At 37.3% G+C, this 7129-nt stretch overlaps 1 long non-coding RNA gene across 1 annotated transcript; it reads right to left on the minus strand.

The window, feature by feature from the left end:
* Nucleotides 1–3438: 3438 nt before the first annotated feature.
* LOC116373394 (uncharacterized) lies at nt 3439–6804 on the minus strand. The gene is made up of 3 exons (XR_004209557.1): nt 6617–6804; nt 4531–4598; nt 3439–3477 (listed from the first exon to the last, which is right to left on the minus strand). It is a non-coding gene; the product is annotated as an uncharacterized LOC116373394 (long non-coding RNA).
* Nucleotides 6805–7129: the final 325 nt, after the last annotated feature.

Below are 7129 nucleotides of genomic sequence, written 5' to 3' on the forward strand. Positions count from 1 at the left end.
TTTGTAATTAAAAGTTATTATTCACCTATAGACATGGTGGGGCAGCTGAGAAATAAAGTGTATTTCTGGTTAATTCTTAGATATCCAAACCTGCCCATCTATCCCAGGCTTAATTTCTGGACTTCCACAATAGGGTTACCAGGTCACCCAGTTCAAACACACATTTGAACCATAAAACACAGTCTTGTTGATCAAGTGTTCTGCCTTGAAATAATAACTAAAATCAAATAACAAAACAAAAACGCAAAATGCTGAGACAGGTTTAGATTAACAAAATAATCAGTGCTATTTAGTACTATAATGGTATTTACTCACATAATATTATTACTATAACAGTTCTAAAATAATTGGTTAGGCTAAAATAGGTAATACGTAGGGTTAGATGCTGATGTAAAAAGGCTTTTTATACCATTTGTTTTTTAATTGATTTTTTTTTTTATGAGGTTTAGGGATTTTAAGGTAAAAAACAGTATGGGTTTTAGCTCTCTGCTCCTCCCTGTGGCCTTCTGTGTGTACTACATATCTCATTCATGACAACTGCTAGGCTCTTAATCTGAAGTAGCAACTGCGTCAGATCTACCAATCAATGAGCTAGACCTGTCCATTTGTTTTCTAACTCAGTGAAACTGCGCAGCTTTCACTCAATCCGATGTCTACGAACTAACATTTCGATGAATATCAAATTACCCAGCAGCCATTTAGAAACAACAAGTAGTCAAAACAAGTGTTATTTCTTAATTAAAAAATTTTTTCTGGCTGTTTAAATCGGCCACGTCTTGAAAAGAGGACAGGGACATACGTTTGTTTAGGTTGTATACCTTTTTCTGAAAACAAATATGCTTAACCATGACCAGAAAATGTTTAAGGTTTAGCACTGTAGGTCACCATATTAAATTAAAGCTATGCATGAAGTCTCTAGTCCCACCTAGTCAGCAATATTTGAGACACCTCGTGAGCTGTCCTAAGTAGTTAAGAGTTAACAGCAGCTGTCCTAAGTAGTTAAGAGTTAACAGCAGCTGTCCTAAGTATAGTTAAGAGTTAACAGCAGGTGTCCTAAGTAGTTAAGAGTTAACAGCAGGTGTCCTAAGTAGTTAAGAGTTAACAGCAGCTGTCCTAAGTATAGTTAGAGTTACAGCAGGTGTCCTAGTAGTTAGAGTTAACAGCAGGTGTCCTAAGTAGTTAAGAGTTACCAGCAGCTGTCCTGAGTAGTAAGAGTTAACAGCAGGTGTCCTAAGTAGTTAAGAGTTAACAGCAGGTGTCTTGATAATACTATAGAATAATGCAGTGAGTCAGTGGTTCCGAGCCACATGTAATTGCTTTGGAGAAGTTAAATAAGGTTTATATTTCTATATGATCAATCCATTAATAATGTAGACCTACATGCAACAGTATGTCTTGTGCTTTTGGCAATGATTTATGTATAATAATTGTAATAAGTCATACCATGTATGTCTGCACAGCATTGTGTCTACTTTTGGCAGATTAACTCAGGTTTTCTCCCAGTGGATAAGGAGTTGGTGTTGTGGCCAAAAGGTGGCTGGTTCAAATCCCAGGCAGGGAAAAAACCCACCAGAAGTGATCTGATGACTGGAGGCTGCTTGATTCACATCCTCTAAACATTAACCTTCACCAGAAGTGATCTGATGACTGGAAGGCTGCGTGATTCACATCCTCTAAACATTAACCTTCACCAGAAGTGATCTGATGACTGGAAGGCTGCTTGATTCACATCCTCTAAACATTAATCTTCACCAGAATGATCTGATACTGGAAGGCTGCGTGATTCACATCCTCTAAACATTAACCTTCACCAGAAGTGATCTGATGACTGGAAGGCTGCTTGATTCACATCCTCTAACATTAACCTTCACCAGAAGTGATCTGATGACTGGAAGGCTGCGTGATTCACATCCTCTAAACATTAACCTTCACCAGAAGTGATCTGATGACTGGAAGGCTGCTTGATTCACATCCTCTAAACATTAACCTTCACCAGAAGTGATCTGATGACTGGAAGGCTGCTTGATTCACATCCTCTAAACATTAACCTTCACCAGAAGTGATCTGATGACTGGAAGGCTGCTTGATTCCCATCCTCTAAACATTAACCTTCTGTTGATCAGAACTCTAGAGGTTCTTCTTCACTGAACCAAATATATATATAATGTTTTAGTGGTTCCATATATTAATGAAGTGATAGAAGCCTTTTTGGTTCTAGAAGGAACCTCCTGTTCTAAGAGTGTATAATAATAAACACGTTGTTCTTCTGATGATTTAATTATCTACATCATGTTATTTCAGGTTCTCCCTTTGGAGCACAACATCATGTTGTTAAAAAATAATCCTAAATGGGGCATTTGAAGGCATCTAGGGTGTAATATGTGTTTGATGAAAATGAACATTGTATGCAACGTTGTAGGAAACATTATTGGCAAGGGACTTGATGCCTTCTATTATAACGGTTATATTGTCAAAAAGATGCATTCCATTATATTAGGTAATAATTAAGAGTAGGCAGGAGGGCTGCTGGGTTCACATCCTCAAAACATTAACCTTTTGTTGATCAGAACTCGAGAGGTTCTTCTTCACTGAACCCAAAAATATATATAACATTTAGTTATTCCATTTTCTTCTGATTATTTAATTATCTACATCATGTTATTTCAAGTTATCCATTTGGAGCACAATTTAAGGAAGTGATAGAAGCCTTTTTGGTTCTATAAGGAGCCTTCCTTTCTAAGAGTGTATAATAATAAACACGTTGTTCTTCTGATGATTTAATTATCTACATCATGTTATTTCAAGTTCTCCCTTTGGAGCACAACATCATGTTGTTAAATAATAATCCTAAATTGGGCATGGATATAAATGGATATAAATGGATATAAATGGATATGAATGGGGCAGTTGAAGGCATCTGGGACGTAATATGTGTTCGATGAAAATGAACATTGTAGGCAACATTATTGGCAAGGGACTTGATGCTATGCCAAAGCTATTTGGGTGTGAAGAGTGTGTTGATATAATGGTATTATTGTCAAAATTCTGCTTGTAACAACGATCAGAACCCTGCAGTACCTCCACAGACCCAGGATTGAGAACCCCTGCAGTACCTCCACAGACCCCGGATTGAGAACCCCTGCAGTACCTCCACTGACCCCAGATTGAGAACCCCTGATTTAGCAGATGCTCTTATCCAGAGTGATTTACAGTAATTGCATTCATCATAATTATGATGATATGATGATTATAAACTCATAATAATGATATCAAAAATTGTCATCTCACCTCTTAGCTTTGGTGTCATGTTCCCCAGAGAGACTCATTTTAGAGGCAGGGCCCCCCTCCTCTCTCTCCCCAGAGAGACTCATTTTAGAGGCAGGGCCCCCCTCCTTTCTCTCCCCAGAGAGACTCATTTTAGAGGCAGGGTCCCCCTCCTCTCTCTCCCCAGAGAGACTCATTTTAGAGCACTGACCCCTAAACAGAGATCCAACATGTTGGTTGTGGTTAACACAGTAATTATTTAATGTCAATTGTTATCATTTATTATTTATCTCTTATAAAACATTTACTAACAGACACAGAAACAATCAGATGATTTAATGCATCACATGAAAACGTAGTTGTGACATTTCATCTCCATGGTAACTGACTGTAATAATAATAAGTCACTGTTTGTTAAGGTAGTTATAGACAGTACAGCAACAACAATAATAATAATAATAAGTCACTGTTTGTTAGTACAGTACAACAACACTGTTTGTTGAGTTTGTAGACTAGGTTATAATGTATAGTAGTGGGTTGTTAGTGATATGTTATATTATGTAAAGTAGACTAGGTTATAATGTATAGTAGTGGGTTGTTAGTGATATGTAGATGTTATATTATGTAAAGTAGACTAGGTTATAATGTATAGTAGTGGGTTGTTAGTGATATGTAGATGTTATATTATGTAAAGTAGACTAGGTTATAATGTATAATAGTAGTTTGTTAGTGATATGCAGATCAAGGTCTACCTCGGCTATAGCCTACATATCATAGATGACCAGCCTAAACCTGTTCAGGTCAGTTCACATAATGTTATAGTCCTACCAGTAGCAGGACAGAGAATGTACTGTATATAACCTACATATCATAGATGACCAGTCTAAACCTGTTCAGGTCAGTTCACATAATGTTATAGTCCTTCCAGTAGCAGGACAGAGAATGTACTGTATATAACCTACATATCATAGATGACCAGCCTAAACCTGTTCAGATCAGTTCACAGAGAACATCAGGTTTGTCAGCATGATAAGTGATCATAGCTCCAACCTACTCTGACTATTGAATGTCTGACATCGACTAACCTTATAATAGTGTGGAGAAAGCCAAGACCAACGAGAGTTTGCCCATCTTTCCTACGTCTCAACACATTTATCTGACTTCTAATGTACTGAGAAATATGTGCCACAGTTTCAACAGCCATTTTATAACTGCGTAGGCTACAAACATACTTTTAATTTCATATGAGGAAATCACATAACTTACAGTCACTGGTGCAGCCGCCTGTTTTCTTACAGATGAAGTAGCTTTCATAGACAACTCATTCAACCAGCCTAAACAACAGTAAATACAAGATGTCAAATGGTCAAAGGAGAACACATGGAAGACAGGTGTTTTAGTCATATACATTAGAGAGAGGTATATATATCCTGATAGAGTCATACACATGAAAGACAGTTATTTTGCTACAGATGTAGGATCTTAATTTGAGACAGTTTACTGAAGCAGAAAAATTATGTGAATTATAATTAACATTTTAAAGCGGAAAGTGGAAATGACAAACTTCAGAAGCCTTTTAAAACATCAAATACACTGCAAGTTTTAGTTTTCCTGCAACAGGGTGATCAAATTCAGATCCTACATCTGTACAGAGATGATGTCTTTATCTGAAAAAGGAAGTTTGAGTGTAGAACTATAATATATGAATATTGATATATTGAATTTGACTTGACCACGTCCAGTCAGCTCCATGTTGAATGATTAATCTGACACCAACCTGTCTCAGTAGAAGTAGACTGTTAGGAGTGTTTTACTTCACTATACTAACATTACACCAGACATTTAATTTATCTACTGTTAGGAGTGTTTTACTTCCATTCACTATACTAACATTACACCAGACATTTAATGTCTCTACACACATTACAATAATCCCTGGCAGGATTCTCACCTTGTAGCCTGAATTCACAACCAGAACATGTCAAGTCATTGAGATATTTTCTGTTCTGTATATTCTTATGGGTGAGGCCTGGAATGTGAAGCTAACTGAAGTTGGCTATTTTTAGAAAACCAGTATATCTAGCTAGTATCATAGTTTACCCCTCAGGCTACAATCAGGTTTCAGCATCAGGCAGGTATCAACATGCCGAGTCGTAGGCAACAACCTGGGTTGTATTCATTAGTTTACTCCACAGCCAACAGTTTTAAAATGTTGCTGTCACGCCCTGACCGCAGAGAGCCCTTGGTTCTCTATGGTGTTGTAGATCAGGGCATGACTAGGGGGGTGTTCTAGTTTTCCTATTTCTATGTTGGTGTTTTTGGTATGCCAACAGTTTTAAATGGCACTAATGAACACACACAACCTGTTTTGAGGAAGTGTAAGTTGTTGTTTGTCTTTCCACAATATTTATTTGTCTCTTTCACACAAAATCCCTCCCTGAGTAAAAAGCGTTAACAGCAGATTAGAAAGAGAACATGTTTGTTTGTTGCTTGTTGTGTTTTAAGCCTGTTTTGAGAAGACAAGTCTATAGACCTATGATACAGTAGGAGATCACCCTGGTCTATAGACCTATGATACAGTAGGAGATCACCCTGGTCTATAGACCTATGATACAGTACACTCTTAGACTAAAGGGTTCCAAACAGGTCCTCTGGCTGTCCCCATAGGAGACACTTTTGGGTAGCCAATTCTCCTGGCTTCTATGTAGAACCCTCTGTGGAAAGGGTTCTTCATGGAACCCAAAATGGTTCTACCTATTACGAAAAAGGGTTCTACAAAGTGTTCTCCTATGGGGACAGCCAAAGAACCCTTTTAGATTCTAGATAGTGTAGGAGCGATCACCTTGGGGCACACAGATGGGCACAGAACAAATTCACCCCACGCATCTAATTTATATCAAACATTTAAGGAGAGTAGGACTATTATAACACTGTCCACCAGAAATATAATCAACTATATGAACACACATAACAATATCATCAACTATATGACACATAACAATATCACCAACTATATGAATAAACATAACAATATCATCAACTATATGACACATAACAATATCATCAACTATATGAACACACATAACAATATCATCAACTATATGAATAAACATAACAATATCATCAACTATATGAATAAACATAACAATATCACCAACTATATGAACACACATAACAATATCATCAACTATATGACACATAACAATATCATCAACTATATGAATAAACATAACAATATCATCAACTATATGAATAAACATAACAATATCATCAACTATATGACACATAACAATATCATCAACTATATGACACATAACAATATCATCAACTTTAATAACAATCGTCGTCTTACCTTTTATCTCTCAATAGAAACACAGTCTGGATGATCATCAGGTCGTCAAAAGTGAGTTTCATTTGCTCTGCTCATTTACATATCAGGTTATGCCTGTTCTCTCTCCCACCCCCTCTCTCTTTATAGCTCTTACAATGTGCCTTGGCATACATTCTACAACTGTCTGGAACTCTATTCTTCTGTCTCTCTCCATCACTTTCTCTGAGTCGTCTGTTGCTGTCTCTGTGTCTTGTCTGGTGTCTCTCTCCGTCATATCCTATTCTTCTGTTGCTGTCTCTGTGTCTTGTTTGGTGTCTCTCTCCATCATATCCTATTCTGTTGCTGTCTCTGTGTCTTGTCTGGTGTCTCTCTCTATCATATCCTATTCTATTGCTGTCTCCGTGTCTTGTCTGTCTCTCTCCATCATATCCTATTCTGTTGCTGTGTCTGTGTCTTGTCTGTGTCTCTCTCCATCATATCCTATTCTGTTGCTGTGTCTGTGTCTTGTCTGTGTCTCTCTCTATCATATCCTAT

This window comes from Oncorhynchus kisutch, unplaced genomic scaffold (assembly GCF_002021735.2).
Source record: "Oncorhynchus kisutch isolate 150728-3 unplaced genomic scaffold, Okis_V2 scaffold4034, whole genome shotgun sequence".
In the NCBI taxonomy this organism is placed as follows: Eukaryota; Metazoa; Chordata; class Actinopteri; order Salmoniformes; family Salmonidae; genus Oncorhynchus; species Oncorhynchus kisutch.